Source organism: Rissa tridactyla, chromosome 1, assembly GCF_028500815.1.
Source record: "Rissa tridactyla isolate bRisTri1 chromosome 1, bRisTri1.patW.cur.20221130, whole genome shotgun sequence".
Classification (NCBI taxonomy): domain Eukaryota; kingdom Metazoa; phylum Chordata; class Aves; order Charadriiformes; family Laridae; genus Rissa; species Rissa tridactyla.
In genome coordinates, this window is record NC_071466.1 from 22,551,146 (window position 1) to 22,565,044 (window position 13,899).

The 13,899-nt window shown below is 45.0% G+C and overlaps 1 long non-coding RNA gene across 2 annotated transcripts; it reads right to left on the reverse strand.

Moving 5' to 3' along the window:
* Positions 1-5,806: 5,806 nt before the first annotated feature.
* Positions 5,807-12,353, reverse strand: LOC128904542 (uncharacterized). 2 transcript variants are annotated; one of them, XR_008464530.1, is made up of 4 exons: positions 11,420-12,353; positions 10,537-10,612; positions 9,778-9,922; positions 5,807-6,279 (listed from the first exon to the last, which is right to left on the reverse strand). It is a non-coding gene; the product is annotated as an uncharacterized LOC128904542 (long non-coding RNA). The 2 variants fall into 2 exon arrangements; XR_008464529.1 differs by having other exon boundaries at positions 9,778-10,612.
* Positions 12,354-13,899: the final 1,546 nt, after the last annotated feature.

A 13,899-nucleotide genomic window follows, 5' to 3' on the forward strand; every position in this document is an offset into this window, starting at 1 on the left:
TAATTAGAATACAGATTGTGGTTAGAATGAGAATCACCATTCTGAGTCTGTAACTTAAATGAGTGAAGTCTTCTCTAAATCTTGGAATGTGATAAACACATGAATAGTAATATTATTATACCATAAATCAAAATTGGTAGAGACACAGAAGTCACAACAAATTGTTTTAAAGTGGCATCTCATGACAGCAGGCAAAACACCCCAAGCGGCCCTTGCTTTTCTGTCACCATGACTACAAATCTTCTCTGTGCTCTGGCCATTTCTTGCTTCAGGTACTGTAATTTATTTACAGTTACTCCCCGCGTGCCTTTGTACTCCCTTTAGCCTAACAAAATCAGTCAAACTGCTCTTCCATCTACTGTCCACTTCTCATATAATCACGTATAACTCCAGCTGCTCCAGCGCTCTCCGCCATGCCATCCCCTCGGTGTGTATGTGGTAAGAGGGCAGGCTCAGGCTGTGTCACCCATTTCTCTACACACCAGGTCTGTTTAGCCATCCCCTGTGTACACAGCGATACCGGTGTGCAAATTCAGAAGTTACTTTTTAAGAAGCCTTGTGCAACGTTGTGCAATGCAAGGAAAGACCGTGTTTGTGTGCAACGAGTGTTTTCTTGGCCACTTGGAATTTCAGAGTTATTGCTGTTCTTCACGTCGTGTCCATTTGAAACATCACGGTAAATCTCGACAAATAAGAGCAGGTGTGTGCACAGAGTGGGAGACACCAAACGGCGGTACCAGTGCCCTTGGAATTGTTTGTCTGGTGGCCCCGGAAACGTGGCACTGCTGATCGTTCCCCCCTCCTCCCCAACGCACCCGATCATCTCTGCCTGCACCTTTTTAGTGGGGAAATGATTTTCTATTCTGTCCATGACTGTCCAGTTTCATATCCCTGTGGTTTTTTTAATTTCTTCTCCTGGAGTCCTTGCTGCTATTACATATTCATTCTGCTTCAAATTGATTTTTTCCAATATAAAAGTCTCAGTCTCTCTAAATCTGCTTTCAGTACTTCCTCTGTTTTTTCTGGGTTTGGGGAGGGTTTTTCTCTTCTTTCATTTTATTTCATATAACTGGTCACTCATTAAAGGCCTAATCTGAAGCTTTTGGTTTCCGTCTCAGTATCTTCTTCATCCTGAAGTGGCCCTTGCTTTTCTATCACCATGACTACAGTTCTTCTCGATGCTGTGGCCATTACTTGCTTCAGCTCCTGCAATTCGCTGACAGTTACTCTTCAGGCTCTTCAGTGCTCCCTGTTGTTAATCTACATTCTCCTCCCCGACACTTGAAGGATACCGTCTTAATCTTGGCTTTGGCTCCCTGCCCCCTCACCCTTCGGAGTTTTTCTCTGCTTTTCCCCATTCCCTCTCTTGCTTCCTGTGTGCTTCCTGATGCTCTCCTGCCACAATACCTCTTGTCTCCTGCCAGCCTCTGTTCTGCAGCCTGCCTTTGGTAGCTGCATCAGTTGATGTAATATCAGTTTTACAGGGAGGAGAACTCATGCACAGGTTCCTTAACTCCAACAGCTCATCTATGAGATCCATGACAGATTAGAAAAGAAACTCCAGTGTTTCTGAGTGGCATCCAGTCATTCAGCTCCAGGACTCCCCCTCCCCAGATCTGTCCTTCACCTCCTGCCCTGGTGATTCTTGGTCTCTGCAGGATGCATTTTCTCCATCAAGACAATTGCCTCGTGGTTTTTCTTGACCATAGAATCATAGAATGGTTTGGGTTGGAAGGGACCTTAAAGATCATCTAGTCCAACCCCCTGCCCTGGGCAGGGACACCTCCCACTAGACCAGGCTGCTCAAAGCCCCATCCAGCCTGGCCTTGAACACTTCCAGGGATGGGGCATCCACAACCTCCCTGTGCAACCTGTCCCAGTGCCTCAGCATCCTCGGAGTAAAGAATTTCTTCCTAATATCTCATCTAAATCCACTCTCTTTCAGTTTGAAACCGTTACCCCTTGTCCTATCACTACACTCCCTGATCAAGGGTCCCTCCCCATCTTTCCTGTAGGCCCCTTTTAGGTACTGGAAGGCTGCTATAAGGTCTCCCCAGAGTCTTCTCTTCTCCAGGCTGAACAACCCCAACTCTCTCAGCCTGTCGTTTGACTCTGAATTCTTTGGGAATGAGATTAGTGTTTTCCTATTTGCAAAGCACCCAGTTCACCTTTATAGCGCCATATAAATGCTTACCCCATTGTAATTATAGTAGCCAGTGGCTTAGACATGCTGTACTGTACTCAGGGAGGAAGCAGACAGATTTCTGTGCGTCACACAGAGGAAAGCGACAGACTGTGTTTGCTCGTTAATTAAAACATTTCAGTGACTTTAGCTTGAGCAATATAAAGTTGCCTTGGATAGCCTCAATGTGCCTCAATTAAGATTTCAGATAAGATCTCCTGCCAGAACTGAGAAGATGCCCTGGTAACAGTGATGGTCTGGGCAAAGTGCTGGCTCCGAAGCATGGGAACTGAAAGCACGACCCTGTCTGTCCCCTTACCGTCTGGAGCTCAAGGGGCAAATATTCCCAGAAACCTCTTTGTGTTTTAAAGGTTGAAAAATCTCCGTCATTTTTCTGGATTTATTGTTGTGACAGGTTCAAAGGCCCTTGGCCCTCCTTCCACTAAATTAACACAGCATTGACTGGGGTAATGGTTGCTTCTGTCCTGAACCAGGAGTGTTCCCATGGGGCCACAGGGCTTTAATCCCATGTAGGACCTGACCATCTCTTTGACTGTCTTTTTTTCATAATTAAGCAACTGGGTAAAGCCTTGGCCCACATCGTTATACCCAGCCTCACCAGAACCAGTCAGTGAGTGAATATCAAATACAATTATTAAGGTTGTACTTTTACTGAATAATTTACCGTGAAGACAAAAAAGTGCCAGAATGATCTATATGACACCAGGTCTCTGGTTGTTGCCTGTCCATTCAGAGCTGGAACACCTTGCCTGCAGAGGTTGTGGAGTTTCCATCCATGGAGATATTCAAAACCTGACCGGACATGGTCCTGAGCAGCCTGCTGTAGCTGACCCTGCTTGAGCAGGGGTTTGCACTAGATTATCTCAAGAGGTCCCTTCCAACCTCAGGTATTCGTGATTCTGTGAGCTGGGCCCTACTAGGTTTGTGACACCTACATCCATATGTTCAACCCAGGCAGCAAAGAGAACTCCTACATGGGATACAAAGCCCTTTGTCTGAAATCAAGCAGGGTGGGGGGAGGAGGACTCCTATTCATCCCGTAATGGAAGTTCAGCTGGAGAATTGTTCCTTTCCTAACCTTATTCTCCTATTCACGTTTTTGATGACTAACCCTTGGGAACCCAGCGTACAACAGGCTGAATTTATTCACACTCCGAGCATTATGAAAGCACCCTCTGAGGCAGTTTCCTCTCACACCGTCACACCATTGAAGCCAGCCCTGACCTTCGGGGACCACCCTCTTCAGGAATGGAGGGTTATTCAGCCTGCATCCTGTTTGAGAACCACACGCCCCTCCTGAGCGGCTGGCTCAACGCTGGAGCCGGGGCCTGACCATTTGTTTCACAGTGTTGCCGCTGCGGAGCCGTGCTCCTGAAGCGAGCGGTTGTGGAGCGTGAGCCACTCTTCCCGGTGCTGGGTCAGAGCTGAGCTCCCTCTGGGTGTATGCAGCTAAAGCAAGACTGATCCTACAAACCTGAGGGCACAGGCGTCAGCAGCTTGGCTGGCATCAGAAGGAAGACACACCCGTGGGGTATAGCCTTGCATATCATTTAATCTCAGCTGAATACGTGTAGGAAGCAGCGATCTGGCTCCCGCTAATCCTTATTCAAGATAAGCCCTTTGAAGTCCATGTACGCTGCAGGCAGGGCCAGCTTGGCATTTTTGCCAAGTCGGTGAAACGTTTTGACAGGAACTGCTCTCCTTTTCCCCAAAACAACAACTGGCTCTTGTTCTGCTTATTTTAATCCTGAAAAAAACCTTCATCACATTTCCATCTTGCTCTGCGTTACTATGAGAGAACACCATTGCTGCCACCGTTTCTCCCATGCGTGAATACACAGACTCATTGCATACAAATCTTGCTTTTCTCCGTGCCCAGCCCTCTTGGGTTGAGAGTAGTGTCTGTCCTGGCTTTCGTGCTGGTCCCAGCGAGAGGCTGGAGAAGGACAGAGCAGGTTGCAGAGCAGGGAACAGACTGTGCTTGCTATTCTTCATGCCGGGGAGAGTCAAACCAGTCCTGCCTTACAGGGAAACACAGGAATGTAAGGCTGGGAAGGATCTAGTTTAGGCTATCCCACTTCACTATGGCAGATTTTTGTCTAGTCTTAAAAACTACAGTGCAAAAATTCCACGCATTTCTCCTTGGCAGTTTGGTGCAGTGTTTCATGTCGTGTTGGAGGCTCTGACTTGAGGCTACCCTGGGTCCAGATGTGCTAAGTGTTTTCTTTTTCTGCCCAGAAAAATTGCCTGCACGGATTTTTGAGGATTGTCTGTTCCGTAGTTTGGACAGGAAGGCTACACATGTGGAAAACCTGGACGTATCCCCAGGACCTCTGCTGACCTATTGTACAATCTGTGTGCAGGAAACCGGACCAGGAAGCACTGATCTTACTCTGTGGAGGGGATGCGGTTGCTTGGCGAACACACAGTAAATTCACAGTGTCCCAAATGTGTGGGATTTACTACATATAAGCAACATCTCTGATTACAGAATCAGGGAGGAAGTACTGGATTTAGTGCGTGGGCACTGCAGAACATGACAGAAGCAGGCAACATGCTGAAACTATGATCCTGAAGATACGCAACAGCAACTGTGTGATGCCCAGGGTATTAGACACGGACACTGCTGCAGTATCTTGGGTCCTGCTTTGAGTCGCACCCATCCTTTGTGGCCAGGTCCAGCCCTCCAGGCCTGCTACCTTCTTATTGTTCCCTGGTTATTATTTTTCCCCCATATTAGGCTCACTAGGTGAACATATATTTTGGGGGGACGCCCTGGACAGAAGCACAGCAGCCCAATGCTGGCTGCAGGGCGTGACACACTCACGCTTGTCTTAAGCATGCTGAGGTGCTGCTGCCCGATGCCCTGCTGCAGCCCCAGCGCTGCACCACAGGCACAGGGGGGCAGAGCACTGGGGTGAAGAGCAGGGGGAAATTAAAAGCTACCAAGTGAAGGGACACGTATTTTTGGGGAGCAGTACTTCCCTCCATGTCTTCCAGCACTCCTCACAGTCATGCTTTTATACCAAGGCACAGCTGTTTGCGTGACCACAGGGTGACCTAGAACCTGACCTAGAAAAGGGGGAATTCCATACTAAATAGTGTTTTGGGTTTTGCTTGGGTTGTTTTTACTTCAGCCAACAAGCAGTTGTGCTGCTCTGACTGAAGCTGCTGTTTGACTGCCTCTGAGCAGAAGTGAGCAGCAGGGCCAGATGTGCCTTCGACTGGTGCTGTGCTGAAGACTGCGGCCAAGGTGGCGCAGTAGCAGCGGGGATGCCTGGCCAGCTTCATCATTCCGCCTCCACCATGTCCCCTTCCCCTGGTCATCCTCTCCACTGCCGCTTGGGTATGTCACGCAGTGCAACGGGTGGCTGTTTGGTGAACTGACCCAGGGAACCCATCCAGATGAAAAATAATCCATTAGAATAAAACCAAAAGGGACCGTTCTCAGTGCCATCCTTCCTTCAGTGGGGTCCACTGCACGGGTGGAGAGGATCAGCCAGGGGACAGCTTGGTTCACCCCCGGCTGCTGCCAAAGAAGATCCCCCATGACCCTCAGCCTTTGTCGTGTGAAAACACAGCCTGGACATGAGCAGTTTCCTCACGCCTAAATTAACCGCATTCTCATATTTTGTTTCTCAGCACAAACTTCCATTCTGAAGGGAAGGGTGGTAATTTTTCTTGAAAATTCACATTGTTTTGTTAGCAAATAAACCCATGTTTGACACAACATCCGCCATGTCTGCCAGATCGGCAGGGTTTTCTTTCTTTTCTCTGGCTCTTTTCCTCCCTGATTTTTTTTTTTCTTCCCCTTCCAGTATTCTCTTAATTTAGACTAGACCCTCCTGTAACAGCAAGTCAGTGACTTGCTTTGGGCAAAACAATTTGTACACTAGATTTATTGTCTTCCTGCTTGGATGTCCATCTTGCAATGTCTTCCGCATCCAAGCCCATCCAAGTTTCTTTCTCTCTTTTTTCCTCTTTACTTTGAGCTTAGTGTTTTGAAGGAAGTTGATCAAGCTGAGCATTCTTGTGAATTTGAGCTTGGTTGCCAAGAATGTAAGTGATTCATCCCCCTGTAAGGAAAAGTGCTGGCAATAAAACATTCCCCAGTCCCCTTTTTTTACATGCAAAATACTGTTACTGCTCAAAATAAGCAAATCTTTTTACTCAGAACAAAGTGTTACGCTATTAATTGCACGACAACTAGAATTCTTAAAATACCTTTAAGCTCTAATCTTAGAAGAAGGAAACATTACCAGCAGAGGCCTTGAGAGCGATGAGATGTAAATTACAAGCACTAATAAAGCACAATGAAATGGTACCTTGCCTCATATCCTTCATATTGTTACCTTACCCTCAGCAGGACCAAATTCCAGCAGTTTTTCCTTTATGCTTTGTGTTGCGGGTATTTTAAGAACCCTTCAGGGAAATGCAAAATAATTTCAGGGGGGAAACGTGTTATTTACTTGAATGAGGACAGCGCAGGAGCTGAATGGTCTATTCAGTGAGGGGAGTTTAACGTCCTCGTTTGTCCCCTATGGCGGTGCTGGTGCAGCAGCACAGGCGCGTATATTGGTGCCACTTAGCAAACTCCCCGGGGACCTGCCACGGCCACGTTCCCTGCGCACAGACGCCTCGCCTGCGCCATGCCCGTCTCATCCCTCTTCTGCTATGGGGAGCAAAGGTTTTCACACATCCGTCAAGCAGAGAGCCTGGCGTTCTGCTCACTCCTCTCCAAGAAGTCAGAGGACTTGTTTATAGTTCGAAGTAAGAAAAGGTGCTTTGGGATTAAATAGGTATTGTTACAGTCAGGAAAGCAGGATTCATCTTTTCTGGGAGCCTTTCTTTAAAAGCTATGCTGTTAGTAAAAGACAGCATTGCTGTTTGTCATAGCTCTGGCTTCGCTCCTGGCTGGGCCAGGAAACAGCGTGCCCAAGGTATAATTTCCCACATTTCCGCAGCGTCCCCGCAGCCTTGCTCGTGCTCTGTCAGTGACACACAGGTAGGACCAATAACACTTACACCTGACATTTTTCAAACCAAGGACCAGCTACTTTCAACTACCTTTTACCATTTATTATCTCTGCCAGCTAGTCTCCGATAAAGCCACTCACAACCCTCATTTGGATGGCTGGGATCATGGGACTGCTGTCCCAGCAAGAAGCCAGGACTCGTTCAAGCAGCCTGAGGAAACTGTAAGCCCTCCCGCAGTTCAGCTGTCAGCATCCAGTGTGTGCAGAGCTAAAGGAGCTGTACAGCTCCCACCCCACAAAGAGCAGGAGGATAAGCTTCAGAGCCCCAGAAGCAGGTACATAGCCCATTCTTGATGGCCCTCCACCACTGACAGCACCAAAAATTACCAACTTAAGAAAAAATGCTCAAAGAGTGTGAGATGAAAAAGCGTTCATCCAAATCCAGGCAACCCTGAGTGCAGATAAAGCGAGAACTTCTCCATGACTGACCAAAGATTTCATCTGCCATCTAAACGTAAAATAATGAAAAATGTGTAATGCCTTCGTATGCCAAATCATTTGCATCCACTGGCCGTAGTTCAAAGAAGAACTACAAGCTATGCTAACACAAATACACAAATCTTCCTGCTTCGTTTGTAGCCCAGGATGGATGAACACTCATGAACCTCTCATTCTGACTAGTCTTCAGGGTTTGTAATCAGAAACTGATTAATAACTCCTACAGCATATCATTTCATCTCTGGTCTTGGCTAAAATCCTTTCTGAGTCTCCTTCATGTTACTGGCTGAAGCGTGTTTGAGCAGTAGCTCCATAGCGGTTTGGGTGAAGCCAGACCCAAGTCTGAACCAAGTGCTGAGCAGCCAGAGCGCTGTACTTCAATGGCATTTTAAGATCTGGCCCATACGTCTGAATCTGTATGCAAGAATTTACCAATAACTGTGCCCCGTGTTCTTAATATTTCACTTTTATATTTTCAAACCTCTGTGCTAAGCTAATCATTTGTCTCTAACAGGCAAGGAATCTATCTGTACCTCTAGTAATAGAATTTTTGCAGTTCTTGTATTTGTGAGTTTCACTTCCTTTTGCATAATGGTGTCTCTTTTTCTAGTATTTGTTTCATTGAAAAATCTGAGATCTCTTTTTAAAAAGTAATATTAAGTGATACTGGTCTTTTAAAAATCTGAACACCTGCATTAAATTGGTGTATCAGCTGGTAATTATTAAGCCTTTGCATTCCTCAAGCACAAATAAAATGCCAGAGCATATTTTATCTTGCTTCCTATTGAACAAATCTGATCTAAGAGGTGTAGAAGAGCCATTTCTTTTTCTCTTCTATGCCCTGAAGTTTCAAAAAAATGTATCGGAATTATTCTTAGCTTGTAACAGGGGTAACAAAGCATAAAGCTGAACGTGAGGTAGTGTCAACCTAAGGCCTTTTTTTTTTTTTCCAATCCACTCTTTAAATAGTTTATTTCTTTCCTTCCCCGTTCTTCATTTGCAAAAATTTCCCTCCTGCAATTCTGTAAGGCACTTATTTATTTTTTGGAGTGCTGCATTTTCTTACACATCTTGTGCACACAAAAAAAAGAGCACTGCTCACCGCAATCTGAAATGTCACAGTCTGTCACACTGTCACATGAAATGTCACATCATACAGCTTGTCATTTGGAAACACCAGGTTACGGACAAATGTAATTTTCGTGACTCCAGCTGAACCACTGCAAGAGGATGCCCTTCATCACCATCCCCTCTGGCCCACCGATGTGCCAGCACAGCTACTGGTGTGAACCCTTCATTGCCCATTCCAGGCAAGAGCAACGAGATTAGTGTAAATAATTTAAGTATTTTTGCTAACCTGTTTCATTGTAATAAGCCTGTGAAATGTAAAAGCCGTGACTTCTTCCCGCTAGCACCCTGGCTGCAGAGTGCATCTCTGTCCATGCCCTCACGATCGCTCATCTATAACCCCAACGCGCCTCCGTTGCTCTGCCGCAAGACTTCGTAGATTTGCAACAAAATGTTCTTTAAATTTCCCCAGCACCTTTTCCCATGTGCAAAAACAAATATAATACAGCTGATAACAATAGTCACCATTACATACAGAGATTACTCTTTCTTGGTCAAAGGAATAGGTGTGCACAAATTTTCTATCACCTCTTCTTTAAAAGCTCTTGTGATCTGGGGAGCCGAAGTGATTCTGCCTTACGTTATGCCTACAATGCCGACATTCTGTTTTACTGGCACTATTCCCACCACTATCGTTAAGATTATGTCAGTGTTTCCACTAAGCACTGTGTCTCTGAGGAGCTTATGGTAACCAAGCTGTCAGAATTCATTCTGGGCTCAAACTTCACATATTGTAAATTCACAGTGATAGACATTTCCTTTCTTTAAAAAACATTGAGTTAATTGATATTGCAATACATACGACAGAGCACTCAGGAATTTGGTTTTATATTGCAGTATTCAAAATGTTACAGGTAATTTATCACAGCCAGAACATTTTGGTCATAAGTGGCCACTCAGGAGAGAAAAAAAACACAAAAAACCAAAAAAAAACACCAAAAAGAAAAAAGTTACAGAATTGCGTTTTCTGACCTGCACGTTGAGCCACAAAAGGTATTTCTGCGATGTAGCTGGGCTGTCTCGGAGTGCTGAGGCTTTGCTTTTGCTTGACAAGCCTTGTCACATGGAACTACTTATTTTGGAGGAAAGTTTTGCTCAGCTCTTTACGATGCTGCTTCTGGAGGCAGGACACATGTAACGGCTTACACGACATCAACCTTTGTTATTAAGGATACAGCAGCACTCATAAACCTTCTGCACGGCTCTGTGAGCCCCAGAACAAAACCAAATAAAATATTACTCTTGCTGTGGCTGACAAGAGAGGATTTACTTATCAACAGCTCCATTGTCATTAAATACTCGGTGTGAAACGTCACAGACACAGGGAGATTCTTTGTGTTAAGACCCATCATCCTGGGGCAGAAAACAGGGAAACAAATATCTGTTCTGGGTGTGCGGGATCCACCTTTATCCATCTGCTGTTTTCAAAAGGAACTGTGTGTGCCAGACTGGAAGCTTCTAGAGATGTATGGCAAGCTGAAGAGCAGCACAGCCACGGAGCTGCGTATAAAATATATGTACTTTGGTATACTCAGTCAGATGTCTTGGAATTTTCTGCTTTAGGAGAAAAAGTAGAGTCTTTTAATATTATTCTTCCATGGGAAGGGAAAAGAACAGATATTTAGGGGAAGATACTGGAATAACCATCAACCTAATCTGTTAATGCTTATTCATGGAAATGTTCCCACCAAAGCATGAACAGGACTGTGTCTATCTGAAGGAGATACTCACCCCCTTCTCAGACTTTTGTGTCCTGTTCAAGGATGGGATCACGTTAATCCAGGAAGCAGCCAGGGAAGGGATTTGTCTGCACAGGAAACGTAGAAGACAATATTAAGGACACCTCTTCCAGGCGATGATGTTGTGAGGGGACACGCTGGCTTTGCCACAGGGGGCGTTTTGAGGGTAGCGCTGTTGCCCTCAGAGCAGCCGGCGCAGGGGCTGCAGGTCAGGCTGACTCTGTGTTCCCTGGGCAAACTGGTGGCAGCAACACCCACAACTGGGAAAAGCACCAGCAATGAAAGTAACCTTCACAGTGGGTTTCCCACCGTGGCTGTCGGTAGCAGAGCTGCCCCAGGGAAGGAAAACCGGGAAACAGAGCTACAAGGGAGTGTAGGCAGGGGCCCATGCTGCCGACCTATTTGCGGTGAATTACAGGCTGACAAACTTCTGATGTTGGTTGGCCTCTCCGTTACACACATCTCGTACACAATTTTAAAAATTTCCACTTATTGCAGTGACAACCCATTTATTCCTTCCTTTCAGTGTATGAACGTTTCTGTACTGAGGTAATTTAATACAAACAGTAGGGGGGAAATCAAGAATCTATGGTAGAGTTTTACCCAAGTTATAAAAGCAGTTTATTACTCTATTGTGTGTCTAAAATTTCTGGAACATTGTAGCAGATGTATTTTATAGAGAAATGACAACACGTTTTAATGAAATCCAGGTTTGGATTCTGGCAACATTTCTTCCTTAATTTTATATTTTGTAACTGAGTCTACTATCCCACCAGGAAAAAAATCAATGGAATATTTAGTACATCTCACCATCACACCTTCACGTCTATTTGCATAGAGAAGAAAATAACTCTACGTGACAGACCAGGACTTACTTTTTCTTTACTTGAAACTGAATTCTGTCTTCCTCTGCTGACAACTACAAGTTCCAGTTTGTTCTGGTCTCTTCCAGGTGAAATTCAAGCAGTTATTAACAAATTTTGCTGGACTTCTCTTGCATAACACACACCCTGTTGTTGATTTAGACTGCAGTTTTGCACTGGGTTGGCCTGAAGTGCTGTGGAGCTGCTCTCCAGATCCCTTTGTCACTGCTCAGGGGACACGGGCAGGGTCCCTTATCAGTGTCCGCTGTGGGCAGCAGCGCCCTAAGGGAAAAAAGGAAAAAAGAAAGAGCCCCACTGTTCCCAGTTCCCATGCCCAGGCCTGTCACAGAGCACAGGAGGACTGTGGACATCCTTCCGAATCCCTCGCACACCCAGATGCATCAGGGACAATTTAGCTGCCCAGTAGTAGCTGGTCTCTGCTGAGTATGGATAAATTGCGGTTTTTAAAAAAGATGACAGTTCAGTCAAATAGATTTGCTTTATGAGAACATTTCCGACACAGGAGTAAGCATCTCTGCCAAACTGAGTTTCTGTCTCAAAAGTAGGTGGATGCTGCAGGTTTTCAGACAAACTGCTTTAGGTATTTAAAATTAACAAAAAAATAACAGAAATGTGAAGGATAACGTCCATCTGCTTAAAATATTATTCTTGGAAACATTTTTTCTGAAACTGAACAAAAGGCATCCTGAGGATTGCTCTTTCAGGAAACACCTGATGTGGAAAAGTTCCATCCAAAGGGCAGAATTATAACATTTGGCAACATCACAAACAACGATAAACAGGGTCTCACATGGGCAAGTACGAGGCAGCTGGTTTACAAGGCGCACCAATGGCTCTGCCTCGCGTATGACTCCTGGGTCCTGGAGCGTGCACAAGGCTGCACAGACTCACCGCTGCTACTGTCACATTAACAGTTAAATAGCAATTTTGCAATATTGCATAATAGTAAATCATCTTCAAAGTGTTTTTATCAACGTGTGGCCCCTTCTGATGACCTTAGAAAGAAAGAAGAAAACATATATGTGATCTATACACAAGTATAGATTCCGCCCATGCAGTCGAGTCTTGGTGCTCCTGAATTAGGATACTGACCCGGGGTCTCCGCGTGCTTTACATATACAGCGACAGAGTCATTTTGTACCTCGCAAACTAACAGCCTGCTCCTGCTGGCCTCTTCCACGCTGACTCACTCACCCGCTGGCTCACATGCAAGTTGAACAGGACCACAGAAGCCCAACAGTTACCAGTGCGTTTTGTGAGCCCAAATCATCTCAATTCGAAACAGGACAATGAACAAGAACTGAAGCTTAAATGAAAACAGTCTAATTTTCTAGCAACACTACAGGGTTCTTGAAATCTACACTAACTTTGGTACAAAATACCGGAAATTAAAACACTGTAACAAAATCTACTGCACATGAAGCATTTGGAACATAAAACAGATCTGTGATGTTACCATGGCACAAAAAGTAGGAAATACCAGCAATCGTATTTGCAAAGAAAATGCGACGGTTATTCTTACACCACCAGTTAAAGTCTGTGTGCAGTAGCAGCTCCATCCACTTTGAGACTTTGCTCACTAGGCTGATTGCAAAGGTGCCTGAAAGATGATTGTGCTGTTGCCAGAATAGGGTAGCTGAACCTTTCACAGTCAAGATAAAGATCAAGTCAGATAAAGACCAAACAAGCTTTATCGGATACGCATACAACCATACAAAACCGAGGAGTGGTGTGCAGCCCTGGTTAGGAAGAACTCACAAGTGCAGCCAATAACCCAGAAGTCCTGCGAGCCTTGGGAACCTGAAAACAGCACGCTGCAAAAAGTAAGGCTAATTCAGCTTCTTTGAACTGAGATTCAATATACTCACGGGTCTGAAATGTTCAGAGTTCCTTTTCTGGTCATCTGTTACAATTTTTTCTAGTTCCTTGGAGGTTTAGCTCAATAATATCGGATATCCCAGGCCCAGTTGTGCTGCTCCTTTCTATATCTTCCCAAGCACACTTTTTTGTTTACTATCATATTCTTTGTTCTGCATAGAAAGTTTTAAGTCCCACAGTATCAGCTGCTCCTTTTGTTTTTTCCCTTTCAATCAGAATTTACTTATGGTAAATGTTTCATAGGCCAATGGGCTACATGACCCATAATGCCCTTCTCTGAATGGCTCTGGCAGCTTTGCCCAGTCCCGTATCCTACTGGCGCCAACACACCATCTCATTCATACCTTTCCTAGATGCTCCACTAAACAATTAAAAGTTCACTATTTAAATACCCACTTAAACAGGAATGTGTGTTAACAATTCTTAAAGAGGCAATTAACACTTCTGAGACCACTTGCCTCAGTTCTCTACAGCCATTCCTATCTGAAAATATTTGATTCATATTTTGGGTATCTCCTTTACAGTAATAAAGACTAGAGACTTGCTTGTATATAGTCTTTCTCTGCCTCACTACCGCAACAAGGAGCTTTAAT